Here is a 13,891-nt window from a genome sequence, read left to right as displayed (position 1 = left end):
GCTTCCCACCCTCAAACCAGTCCCTCACTGTTATCTGGGTCTGCTGCTTGTGGTGATAGGTGCACCACAGACCTACCGAGTCACTCCTGGTGGGCTGGGCTGCTGAGGGAAAGAGGGCAATATTTTAAATTTCTTTTTCCAGGTAGGTGATAATTAATCACTGAGCTGGTTTGGGCTTTGTTTTTGTTTTTTACTAATATGCTCACATGTCCAAAAAGCCCTCCAAGTGGCTGTTTCTGTCCCTCATGGCATGTTAGCTGGCAAATATTGGATGGCTTTTCTTTAAGAAGGCTAAATGGATATAACTCTCTTCAGGACATGGAGCAGCATCAAAGATCTCACAGCTGATGGTCCTCAGGCTACACTGCTGGGCACAGGGATGTGGTCCATGCAGCCAGTGCCATGCTAGCAGCTTTGACTGATAGTGAAATCCTAGCTAGGGAGAGCCTAGGGAGGGATGTACCCACGCTCATCCCCACCATCCCCACTGCTGCAGGTAGCTTGAGTCACAGCTACTTCTAACTTGCCATCCCCTGGATGGTGGTGGGACCAAGAGCTGTGAACCTGGAGGTGGGGACACTGCAGGGGAGCTCTAGGGCTGACCCTCCAGCATGACAGGAGCTCACAGAGCACAGGGCTGAAGGTTTCACTTTCAGCTAAGAATTAATTATATCTGCTTGACCATCACCTAGATGAGAAGCTGACCCAAGATGAATTAATAAACCACACAGCCTATTGAAAGTAACAGGGTAAATCCCCTGGCTGGCCTAGGAAGCTCACATGCTGGGGGGTAGAAAAGCACACCCTCTCTCTCTCCCCCTGAGAGGAATGCGGGGCAAATCTCTAACCTTGGCAGCTTGAGTGCTAACCAACCTTGCCTTTGTGATACTTACTCTAGGAATCCTTGTTTGGCCAATCCACAAGTTCTTAATTTGTGTTTGGTTTCCTCTTTTGTTTCCAGCTTGATAGCTGAACACACAGTGTCATGGGAAGCTTGGCTTCTCCCTCTTCTAGAGGGAGGTGAAAGCAGCATTCTCAGAGCCAGGTTGGAAGATCAAGAGGAAGGAAAGCAAAAATATCTCCCTCCTGCTTTCCCCTACCTCCTTGTAGTGGGTTTTCTTCATTTTGTGTAGTTTGTGCAGCCCTTTGGCTTTTTCCTTCCCCAGCTGATGTAAATGTGTTCCTGCTGCCTTTTGTGCTAACTTTTGCTAATGGATGCTTCCTTTCTTAAGGCCAGTCCCTTCTTTCCTCCAAGTATTCCTCCAGGAATACATGAGAAAATTAAGGAAATCCCTCAAAAAGCACACCAGGTGTGCTTTGAAAATCACAATACTTTAGCCCTATCCTGGACTACGTTCTCTTTGTTTATCATCACCACTTTTGACCTTCGGGCTCTCATCTTATCAGGCTTCTCTCTGATGGTGAGAAGCTTCACATTTTCTTTATCTGTGCAAGCGAATGCTGAGATTCAGCAGCGATCACTTGATTCCAGTTGCTGAAACTTTAAACAAAGCATTAATAGTTGTGAAAGCTGAAGTAAGATTGTATTGGCTGTGAGTGCTGGGAACGGAAACCCTGCAGTACCGGGGTTGATAGCTGTGGCATTGTCCGTGAGCCGCGCAGTAACTCCACCGCAGAAAGGACCTCAGTCGCTCAAGTGAGTGTTGGTTGTTAGTAGGAGTGATTAACTGTACACAGTCTGTCTCCTTCTGTGCCATTGCCAACCCATATGATATGTTTTTAACCCTAATTTTTGTTTTTTCCTGCCAAGCACCTCCCCTCCTTTCTTCTTCTGTGGGTCTGTTTTTATGTTTATGGTTTAACCCCAGCCAGCAGATAAGCCCCACTCAGCCACTTGTCCACTGCCCCACCAGCGGGATCAGGGGGAGAATCAGGAGGATAAAAGCTGGAAAACTCATGGGTTGAGATAAAGACAATTTAATAGGCAAAGATAGAGACAGTTTAATAGGCAAAGCAAAAGCCATGCATTCAAACAAACAAAAACAAGGAATTAATTCACTGTTTCCCAAGAGAAGGCAGGTGTTCAGCCATCTTCAGGACAGCAGGGCCCCATCACACATAACAGTGACTTTGGAAGACAAACACCATCACTCCAAACATCCTCCCCTTCCCCCTTCTTCCCCCAACTTTATATCCTGAGCGTGATGCCATGTGGTATGGAATATCCCTTTGGTCAGTTGGGGTCAGCTGTCCTGGCTGTGTCTTTTCCTAGATTCCCATGCACCCCAAGCCTTCATACTGGTGGGGCAGTATAGAGAGAAGAAAAGGCCTTGGCTCTGTGTAAGCCCTGCTCAGCAATAACAAAAACATCTCTATACTATCAGCACCATGTTTAGATCCAAAACATGGCCTCACTGTGAAGAAAATCAACCCTACTCCAGCTGAAAACAGCACATTCCACACCTAACTCCATAGCATTTACATCATGCTCAGGTCCCACACTATTCAATACAACCTCATTAGCCACCACTCCCCTTCCCACCCTTTGATATAACACAGAGAAGTATTGACCACCCCTGTAAAATGTCCACAAATGTCCCCAAAATGTCCTTTGAGTTAATTCCATCTGTGACTTTGGGCTCCATCTGTTCTGGTGGTCACTCAGGACAGGAGAGGTGATGTGTTGTGTGGAGTTAGTGAGCACCAAAGCCAGATCAGGTTGGGTCACTGCTGCACTGCAGCTGCTACTTGTAAGTCTTCTCCTCCATTGGTTTGGGTGGTTCCTGTTATAGTAATTCCTGTAACAGACAACTCAGATCATGGCTGACAACAATTTAAAGGTGTATCCATTACAATCTCCACCCCTGGTCCTTTTGGGCCAGGTTACAGGGTTTAACATTGCAATGAACCTCTCCCCTTGCCCCCAGCCTGGCTGCAGCAAGGGTTTCCCGCTATAGTCCCCCGTTAGTATAGCCCACATCATAGTCCTCCGTGGGCTGCAGGACACAGCTGCTCCACCACAGTCTGCAGCACAGGCTGCAAGGGAATCTTTGCCTCCTCTCCTCCAACATGGGGTCCCACCCACAGGAGACAGTCCTCCTTGAACTCCTCTAACCTGGGCTCTTCCCATGGACTGCAGTTCTTCGCAAACTGCTCAAGTGTGGGTCCCCCATGGGGCCACAGGCCCTGCCAGAAAACCTGCTCCAGCACGGGCTTCTCACAGAGTCACATCCTCCTTCAGGCATCCACCTGCTCTGGCGTGGGGTCCTCCTTAGGCTGCAGGTGGATCTCTGCTCCATCGTGGACTCATCCACAGTCCCTTCGACTTCAGTTAGCACTGGAATTCCAGCCTGTCCAGTACAGCAGCTCAGAGACAGCAGGGATGCCCTGGCCACCTGCCAGCCCAGGCCCATCACCATGGCTGTCACCAGAGTGTTCCCAGGCACAGCAAAGTGAGGTGATCAGCAGCACAGCCAACGGTGACCACCAGTGAACACTAGAGCCTAACATGCAGTCAGGCACGGGAGGCTGCTCATTGCCAGCCAAACAGCACTAACAGCTATAAAGTCAGTCCAGCACATCCCAATCAAATCTGTTGTTAACTTGAACCTTCTGTGCCCCAAGTTGGGCTGCCTAATATTTACAGAGTCCCTTGTTCAGGGATTAATCTGCAAATGTAGTAGCTAGTTTCATTATTTGGACAAGTACCAGGGCAGTGCTGAGGTCAATGTTGTGTCTTTGCAGGTATGAGGGAACAAGCCCAGCAATCAGGCAGCTGCTTGCCGGAGGTGCTCCATCACCCAAGGCTGCAGCAGTAACATGTTATTTAATCCTGGGGCAAATCCAGATCGTTACCTCATGGTGGCAGCTTCGAAATACATTCTTCTTTTTGGCCTTTCGAGACTTGTTCTGGTTGCACTGTGACTGTTTTCAGTAGAGAATTACCTGCTAGCTAAATGAACCACTGAATCTGGTAAGAGCTGAAGGCTTGTCTGTTCATGACTTGTTTGCCTATTTTCTTTACCTTACACATACTGAACTGACCTATGTCAGTTCTGTACCACCTTGAGACAACTGGCTGGAATTACTGGGTAAATGATGTGTATCCACCACTTGAGTTGCAGTAAGTTTACAGACCTCTGTAACATCACAGACTGCTGCTGGTACCTGTGAATCTCTGTACAGCACAGTTGGCGAGCTGAGTTCAGAGACTGCTTTGCATCCTGCCCTGACCAGTTCCCCAGTGATCATGCTCCCTGCTTAAATGTTGATCTGTAGCCAACACCAGCCCATTTTCAACTGTCTGTTCCTGAATCCAGTATCATCACTGTGGCATTTCAGCACTGTAAAGTTTGACCATGCCAGATGAATCTGCCCAGACCGGCCAGGAGTCCTGGTTCCCATCTTGGAGAGTGAAAGATTTAGGCAGTCCCAGGAAAAAAATCATAGTCTTGGGGCCATGACTAAGAGGAGGGAGAGAAGAAATCCCACCTGCAACAGCTACCAACAATGGATCAAGAGCAAGGAGCTGAGGCATCCTTTAAGCAAAGGTAGAAAGATAGAAACCTATTTCTGACAGTTCTTGTTACTTGTTTTGCTTCCCACAGTCCTCGTACTTTAGCTAACTGAGCCTTTATGAACCTAGTGAGTCTGAGAGGAGCCAACTGTGAAACATGGGAGAGTGTGGCTGCCTCAAGGAAGAGGCCAGATGAAGACTGGCAGGAGGTTTTCTGACTGAGAAAGAAGATGCTCAGCCATCCTGGTATCACAATCGGATCTGGAAACTTCCTACTTTAAGAAATGAGCGGGTTGCTGAACTTGTAGATGGCAATGACTTCATATTTCTGACCTGGAAGAAAACTTTCCCATTAGTGTCCTGTCACTGCAGAGCTCCCACAAAGTGCTCCTTGCTGTTTGTCTTCTTCCTCTTATTCCAGACCATGTCCATTGTGTGACCACTGGGGATAGTCCCATGTGTGATCCATGACCAAGTGGCTGCTGTTGGCTATTCCATCTTATACTTCTTATACTGCAGATAACTTGCAGAGCTGAAGCCACCCAACAACATGTTGACAGCTCCATGTTCAGACCTTAACACGCTTCCTGATGGCTGTGGGAGGGAGAGTCCTTTTATCTGAGGGGGCTTGTTTGAAGGTCCTGGCCCCCAACAGGGGAAGGACACAGCAGCAGAAGAGTTGCCTTAGTTTTTGAGTTCTTCAAGTAGAACAACTCTGCAATCACTACAGAAAAAACCTCACAGCACAGAGGACTCTGCTGGGGAGCACCAAGAGCCATTACCTTGGTGTGGGAGCAGAGATGGGACTGCAGTTGGGCAGCTGGACACACGTATTGGGGCTCATCTTGCCATCAGTTATTTTCTAGCATGCTGCAAAGTAAGATAGCTCAAGCCTGAGATAATCTTGCCAACCCTGGAAAGTTGCTGGATTTTTGTCTGTGTTTTGAGTACATTGGGATAATGTTCACTAGCTTAAAATAGCATGTACTTATTTTAACTGTAGGGAACAAATGTGATTTTAGTTTTTGAAAACACATCCAGAACTTATGGATCGTATTTTCTATAAACTGCAAACTGGAATCTTTGTTTCATCGCAGTTTACTTCCTCTTCTGAACCAGCATCACCTTCCATTTCAAAAACTACTCCTTGAGCTTTCTCATATCCCTCCTCCTGAGTAGCTGCAGTTGTTCACATTCAGCAAACAACAATGATTTTTTGAAGTTGGCTGTCTCATCCCCTCATTCTTGAAAATCACCTCTTATTTTGAGAGTATCACAGTGTTGACCTGCTAATGCTGCATTTATTACCTTCCTATCTTTTGCTCTCAGAGTGGTATTTTAAGTCACTGGGATGTTTCTAGAGAAACTGCTGCTTCCACGTATTGTTTTCTTCAGGATAGTTAAGCACTGTGCTAACAATCCAGATGAGTGACTCCAGACTGTGCTTTCCCATCGAACAAAACAGAAGTCCCAGCTGACCAAGCTGCAAATGCCAAATTACTTGGGTTCAGTATTTGAAGTCTGGTTGTTACCATGACCATATTGCTCCCATGTGTGCTACTGGCTATAGAGGTCATCCTGATGTGTGGATGGGCCAGCTGAGCTTGAGAATCTTTGCTCCCCTGCTCCTAAGCTTTTAAGGGAGTGGTGGAAGCTAGTTAAGTAAGTGTTTATTCTATTTGAAGAAGCTGAATTGCAGTCTGGGGGTGCAGTGTAGTCACTCCCAAAGCAGCAGGCAGAACAAGCTGAGACATCGCTTAGCACTGTATTTTAAGACTTTATATCCTGGGATGAGATGCACCCAACAATGAAACTGGAAGGACTGAAGCCTAGGAATGTAGCTGTAGATAAGAGTCATATGCAGTAGGTGCTGGCCATGGCAATTGAGGATTGCTGTAACAAGCCTTCTCTTCAGAACAGGCTTTTCCTTCTCCCTGGAAGAAGGATGCTCTTTTGTCTACACTTTACTACAGGTTTTTCTTGAGAACAGACAAGTGCTTCCCTTTGCTGCCCTCAAGATAATCAGTCTTTGAAACAAAATAGCAGCAGTTACTTCCATTTCCTGTCATATATGAACAGGCAAAGAAATTATATTCTTAAAGTTGGTTTCTAGTAGGAAAGAAGTGCCCCACTTTCTTTTAACTTAGTCTTGAATTGTTCTCTAAAAGATTTTACAAAAAAGCTTTGTCATCAGCATCAGACTCCCTCTTGCTTCAGTTTATGTAAGTAACAAGATGTTCAGGTCACCTGTCATGTTCTGACTGCTGTGCCACCCATTAGAATTTATTAGCATCTTCTCTGTATTATTAGTTAGTGGTTGTTTATGCACAATAATTCTTCCTCTAAGTAAATTATACCTTTGATCTCCGTAAGTGGACAGCAGGAACTAGGTCCATGCTAGAAGAATAGAGGCCTGTTGTCCTCAGTGGTATTTTGATCTTGTATTCTCTGTGCACCTCCATGTCCTGCTGCAGGTGTCCATCGTGCAAGATAAGAAACACAACTTGGCAAGAAGTAACAGGCACTTGTTCCACAACTTGACAAAACCTGCCCAACGAAGTAGCTCTTGAAATGAAGGAACGGTGTTCTGCTTGGCAGGAGCTGGGAAATGGAGGAAACTGCCAGTTACAGTGAATTGTGTGGAGGTCTGTGTTTTAGTGCTTGATGTTAATGGGACATTGGTTGAACTGAAAGTTGGGTTCTTGAGTCCATTCACAGAATTTGCTAAGTGGCCCTGCAAAGCGCTGGCAGTGTGACCCCAAACCATGGGAAATAAACCTAGTCTCAGGTTGGTGTCTAAAGCTATGCTGACTCCTATTTATCATAAGGTTTGTCGATCTCAGCCAGTTCTGTGCACACATACCTAACTGATGAGTTCACACTCAGAGCTGTGACCGAATTTTGCTCCAGTTTTTCAGCTGTGTGAAGCTTAGAAATGCTGGTCCCAGAATCAATGTGGTCCTTCTCATCCTTGTGGTGGGCTTTTGCTAGTTTGCAACATAGATTTCCTACTTGGGTTATAAAGACTCTCAACCTCCTACTTGGGAAGACCATATGAGGAGAAGCCAGTGTGATGATCTGTGTGCCCTGTACCCTCACCACTTGCTGACTGTCCTCAGGATGCTTTGTTTTCTTCTCTGCAGGAATGAATCTAACAGACTAGAAACCCACACGGACCCAAAGCAAAAGAAAATGTTCCAATGAAGCGCAGTCTAAACGTGCTGAAGCCAAATGAGATTTTTTTTCTGCAGATGGTAACAGGGGAAGGGAGCAGGACTCTTTACAAGAGGGAGCTGACATTCTGTGTGGTGCACACAGTAGCTCACAGAATCAGTCATTTCTTTTGACCACTGTATGATATAGTTTCTGCTGCTGGCTGATGTGGGGTCGTTTACTAGCTTGTCTAATTATCCAAAAAATAAGGATGTCAGTGGCAAATATTGCTACTCCTAGAAAATGAGTTTATCACTGGAAACCCCACATTTCTATAATTAATTCTTTTGTCTCCTATTCCGACACAATGAAGGGCAGAATCAGTCGGCTCACAGTTGACTGCTGAAAGTTCAGCCTTGCTTGGTCTGGGGGAAAGAAGCAAATTGGAAAGAAGCAGAAATCTACATGTTTTCAAAAAATAAATAACTGTTGTTCAACATGCAATTTGCCTTAATACACCCACACACACGCGCTCTTCTGTATAAAGCCAGTACCTACGTCTGTCTGATTTTCAGTTTACTTTTTTCCTTCACAGCTACTTTGTTTAGCTCACACCTGACCTTTAAACTTGCAGTTTGATGGTGGGAACGATGGCGAACGCCCGATGAACCTGAACGTTAATTTAAAAGAAACTGAGTATAGTTCTCAACTAGTTCCGCATCATTACAGCAGCTGAAGCTGCAGCAAGTTTTAAAATACTGTTCTGGAATTTTTGCAATTTTTCATCAGGTTGTCTTAATTGTTTCTTTAGCAAGAAATCTAAACTTGTGTGAAACTGGTCTTTAGGCACCGCAGTTAAACGGCTTGCAAGGCAATTCAACATTAGTTACAGAGGAAAGGTTTTTAATCTTAACTCTGTATGAATTACAGAATCACAGAATGGTTTGGGTTGGAAGGGACCTTCAAGACCATGTTGTTCAAATCCCCTGCCATGGCAGAGACACCTTCCACTAGAATTGTGTGGTGTGAGCCGGGGAGCTTGGGAATGTGGATAAGCCCTACTTCACAGCTTCCAGCTACCTGTAGCCTGTGGAGGAATTGAGTTGGCAGACTGTTAGCTAAGCAGCTGAGCAGGTGGGAAAATTTTAATCTGAGCAGAGACTATGCTGTAGAAATGTACATCTTGCTAATTATTACCAGTAGCAAAAATAGTTATTGCCTTTTATGTAACTGGTTTATGAATGACCCAAAGTTAGAATTGTTACAATTTGTATGCAAATTCAGGCATTGTGTGAAGTGCAATGATTTTAAATATAAAAAGAGGAAGTGCTGAAAAAGTTGTAATATTTCCTGTTGAGAAAGGGAATTGTCTGAATGTGCTCTAACTGCCTGTGGATCAAATTTGGAGGTGTTACACTGTTAGGAGGCTATGTGTTAGTTTGTTTTTTAAGCTGATCAGAATCTTCTTAGCTTAACACAGCCATAGCTGTCTGCCTCTGGACATGGCAGAGTCCGAGCAGCAGTGGCCAGAAAAGCTCAGTGCAGCTTTCCAGCCCCAGCCCTGCTCCTCCCGTGCGATGTAGGCCAGGCAGAACATGTGCTGGGCTCTGCTCTCCGCAGGCTCCCGGGCAGCCAGGGCTCCATCCCACTGCCCAGGCTGGTCCCTGCTCAGTCTCCAGCACTGGGTGGGCACCCACCGACCACCCTGCAGGAGGGCATCTGAGCGTGGCCCAAAGCTCCTCAGCTGGACACACCGGGACTCGAGCACATTGTGGTGTCACTCTTCAGCAGGGAGCGAGGGGTCAGTGCTGGCTGTGACATGCTGCCTTTGGGCTGTGGTTTTCCTCAGACAGGAGCGTGCAGGGAAGCTCCGGGAGCACAGGCACGATGTCCTTACAGGAGCTGTCGGGCTGCGGTTCTCTTGCAGCGCTGACATACCCCGAGAGCCTCGAGCGCCGCTGTGCCGGCCTTGGCGGCTGGGCAGGGGCGAGGAGCCCGGGGAGGTGCCGTGAGAGCTCCTCGGGAGCTGTCAGCTCCGGGGCTCTGCAATCCATCAGGGAAGCTGTCTGGAATGTAGGGCATTGGGACAGCTGCACCAGGCCAGGCGCCGAGCTCGGGAACACCGCAACGCTTCGAGTTTGGAAAGCTCGACAGATGCCGTGCTGGCAGGGCCGGGAGGTGGAGCCCAGCTCGGCGGCTCAGTTAAGTGCTGCTGAGCGTCGGGGAGGGAGCCGAGGGCCGGCTGACTACGGGTGACATTTTGGAGGTGTGACACTGGAGAAAGAGAGGACCAAAATCATCTTAGATTGGAGAAAGAAGGTAACTTTTAAAAGCTTGCCGCTTCAAATCATGGAGACTTTAGAAATGCTACTTTAATTCTTCTGCCAGTCAGTATTAAGAAATATTTAATTTTCCCATTAAAAAGAGAATGGAGAATTTTAATATTCCAGTGCTATTTCCATAGTATCTGCCCTGGAGAAAGACAGAAGTTCTTCAGAACTTCGCAGTCTTGTCAGTGTCTATTTCTGAGTTAGAAGAGCATTATTAAGTTTATTTAATTTCAGGGGAAAAATATTAATAATATAAATATAGCACACATCTAAAGAAATGAGACGTATTGCTTCCTACCTACACTAATGATCTGTTCCTCTTTTCAGTCTCCTCCTCTTTAAAAATTACAAAATATTGTCTCCTATACATAAAAATGTTAATAAGAAAGGCCAAGGAAGCCTATCATACCATACATATTTTACATTGTTCGGTTTTTCAGTACCATATTGATGTATGTCAGGATAGTCTAGTAGCCATCTGTGACACAACAAATCAATCTGTTTATTATCAGACGCTCACTAACAAACAAATCTTAGTTTTACAATCGTTTCTGTCTAATGACACTGCTAATGATAGACAGGTAGGGAAGGCTTAGGATCAAAGAGTAAACTGCAGATTTCACAATATTTTCTTGGCAAAGCAATGTGTTGATTGAGCTGCTGCACTGGAATCTGCAAACCTTCATTACATGTGTTTTTCCTGGGATTACTTTGGCTAACATTTTCTTTCCTGTCTTCGTGTGACAAATCTCTATCCAGGACCAGTGATCTGAAGTTGCTTTAGTCTGGCTGAGCATTTTAATAGAGCTGAGAGCTTCCTTTAGAGAAACACACAACTCTTTTCCATAGGAGTATTCCATGTCCAGAAACAGTCCCATTTTAGATCTCAGAGCAGGTGCTCAAAAACTTGTTTACAAAGGAAGGGGTGACCAGGGTGTTGATGTGGGCTGGGATTTTGGGTACTGCTCCAAAGCAGCTGTATTGGCACAGCAGCTGTTCCACATCCCTCCCCAGCTGTCCATGCCTAAGGCAGCCACCACTTTCAGACAAGGCAGCAGCATTCAGGATGGTGATTCCCACCAGTGATTTTTGGATAGTAGGGGGCTTTTTACTGTGCTGCTCTGCTGGGTGCAGGAGGCCTGGGATTTGAGGACAGACTTGTCAGTTGTCCTTCTGACATCCGTGATTCCTCCATCCTTTGAGAGCCAAGTCCACTTGGAGAGATATTACTTTGCACCCCTGCGCCAGTAATGGAGCAGCAGCTGAGTTTGTCTTAGAATGCAGGTGCTGAGCCATTCAGCAGCTCTGGCTGCAAGCACAAGAGGAAGAAATCACAGAGCTCCCAGTGAACTAACTCTTCCTGGATTAACTTTACCCGATGAAGCTTTATTGATGACCAGCATGAAGGGGTAGCCAAAATTACAAGATGGCAAAAGTCATCTAGAGATTTGCCCAAGCATCACCCCGAAGGCACAGCAGCACAGACCAGTGTGAGAGCCTTGGCATGCAGGATGGCTGGTCCTGCAGCTGGAAACTTGCTGTCCCACTCTCACTATTAGGGATAGCAAGGGTATTAGTCCAAGCTAACCAAATTCTAAACTTAGGATCTATCCCTCAGCCTATTGCCAGAGGGGCACCAGAAGCAGCTGGTGGCAGGGATCTGCAAGTGTGGAAGGTCACTGGTAGCTTTGCAAGTCTGAGATTCCCTGTTCTGGGGGAGTGGTATGCACATGCAAAAAACACTGTTGAAACCTGCCTGTTTACTTCACTGTCCTACAAAGCTTTTCATGGTCACTTGGGTTGGAGAAAGCATTTATTTAACTTGTGAAACGCCTGAAGGTCTTGGAGATGAAGAGCTGCAATGCTGCTGGCTATTAATTGGTCCTGGCATTGCCAAATGGTTTGAGAAGAGAGCTATTAAGTGTAGCTGAGGGGCAGAGCTGGAGTACTGCTGGAGAGTGCTCTGAGGCAGCGTGGTGCAGAGGGAGGCCTGTGGCATAGGGATGTGTGAAAAAGTACTGTCGTGAGAGAATATTTAATGCAAACAATTGTGGAGCTGTGGTTGGGCTTGAGGTTACAGGGCTGGGTGGGAACATGGTGATAACACCACATCAGCTCTGGGAACTGCTTTTGTAGGTACCTACTGCTCTTTTGCTGGGTTAGTGATTGCGTGTGTCTGTCTGCCATGCTGCAAGAATAGCTCCCTTCAAGTTGTCACCTGTGTGACCAAGAGCTCAACCAACTTCTATTTCTTTGCTTCTTTTTTCTCCCTGAAGAGAAGAACCAGACAAACACTAGCAGACTCTATCTCCCTGGTTAGGCATTGGTTTCATGGTGTCTCGATACTCTGAGTGCTGTACAAAAAGAAATAGTTCAGTGTTTATGGCAGCAGTGATGCAATGTTCATTCTTCCCAGCTTTGCAATTACACTCCCATAGTCATCTCCCAGACTTGGAACATGGGAGATACTGGGTGGAAAAAATTAGACACATAAATTTCTGCACAGGAGGACTGTTGGCATGGGCCTTGTTTTGAGGTGCTTACAGCAGTGAATGGCTACCGGAATGAGTGGGAAGAGAGGGGATTTGCATGGAATAGGAACATGGGTTGGCCTAGTGAGGGCCAGGGTGCACAAGGAGATGTGCAATACTAGTGGCAGGGCTGAATATGTAAACATGCTACTGGTGTTTTACCAGGTGGCTTTTGTGTAGAAGGGAAGTAACACTGTAATCCCAGTGCCTCTCTGGCTGAGCAGGAGTGAGCACTGAGTGTGCAGGCAGGGGGACAACACCAGCCCCGGCCCCGGGTGTGTGAGGACAGCGTTTGGCTGTGGAGGACATCCCATTTCATTCCCCTGGCAGGACACTCATCCTCCTGTCTCACCACTGCAGACAGACACCCAAGGAAGCATTACTGGCCTGAGCGAAGAGTTAGGACATGCAGCACAGGGGTCCAGAGGAAAGGGGGACCTACAGAGTCAGGAGGTAATGAAAATGGAAAAGATGAGTAGGTGGTGTCTGGGGAGAGGGAGTACTGGTTTTCCAGGGCCCTTCCTATGCAAATGCCAGCACAGCAATCTGTGTTGCAGGTGACATATCCTGGTGCAGGTGCCATTTGAAATAGGTGATGAGAAGATGAGAGGCTGAAAGGGACTGGTCCCGGAAAAGTGGCTTCCTGCCTAAATGGGTGTACCTGCTGATTATCCCAGCAGACCAGCTCAAGTCAATGTGACCCACAGGACTTTTGGCAGGATGATGGTGAAAGAGTTCAGAGTCACAGAAGGATTTTAGCAAATTTTGGCATGTTCTCTGTATTTCTTTAAGAAGTCTTTTATCATAGAATCATAGAATGGTTTGGGTTGGAAGGGACCTTAAAGGTCATCTCATTCTAACCCCCATGCCATGGGCAGGAACACCTCCCACTAGACCAGGTTGCTCAGAGCTCCATCCAACCTGGCCTTGAACACTTCCAGGGACGGGGCACCCACAACTTTCTCCGGGAAACCAGTGCTAGTGCCTCTGCACCGTCTCTTCTTCAGACTGAATAGCCCCAACTTTCCAGCCTGTCTTTGTAAGGGAGGTGGTCTAATCCCCTTATCAATTCCATGGCCTCCTCTGGACTTGTTCCAACATTTACAAGTATGTTGGGGGCACCGGAACTGTACACAGTTCTGCAGGTGAGGACTCATGAGAGCAGAGGGGGAGAATCACCCCCTTGTGACATAAAGAGACTTTTCTGTACTTTCATCCTCATTTAATCCAGCCTGACATACTCAAAAAGCAAATTCTGCAATACTTACTGAACCCACTCTTCTGCTTCTCCTCACAAATTTCTATTAACATCACCTTTCCTTTTGCTCAGTACTGACTATTTGTGCTCCTGGTGAATGGCTTCTGTCATTACATTTTGTGCATACTTGCATCAGGCTCTG

This window comes from Neopelma chrysocephalum, unplaced genomic scaffold (assembly GCF_003984885.1).
Source record: "Neopelma chrysocephalum unplaced genomic scaffold, ASM398488v2 Primary Assembly neopelma1_70, whole genome shotgun sequence".
Lineage (NCBI taxonomy): Eukaryota > Metazoa > Chordata > Aves > Passeriformes > Pipridae > Neopelma > Neopelma chrysocephalum.
The sequence above is the reverse complement of the archived record's forward strand: the minus strand, read 5'-3'. Positions refer to the sequence as shown.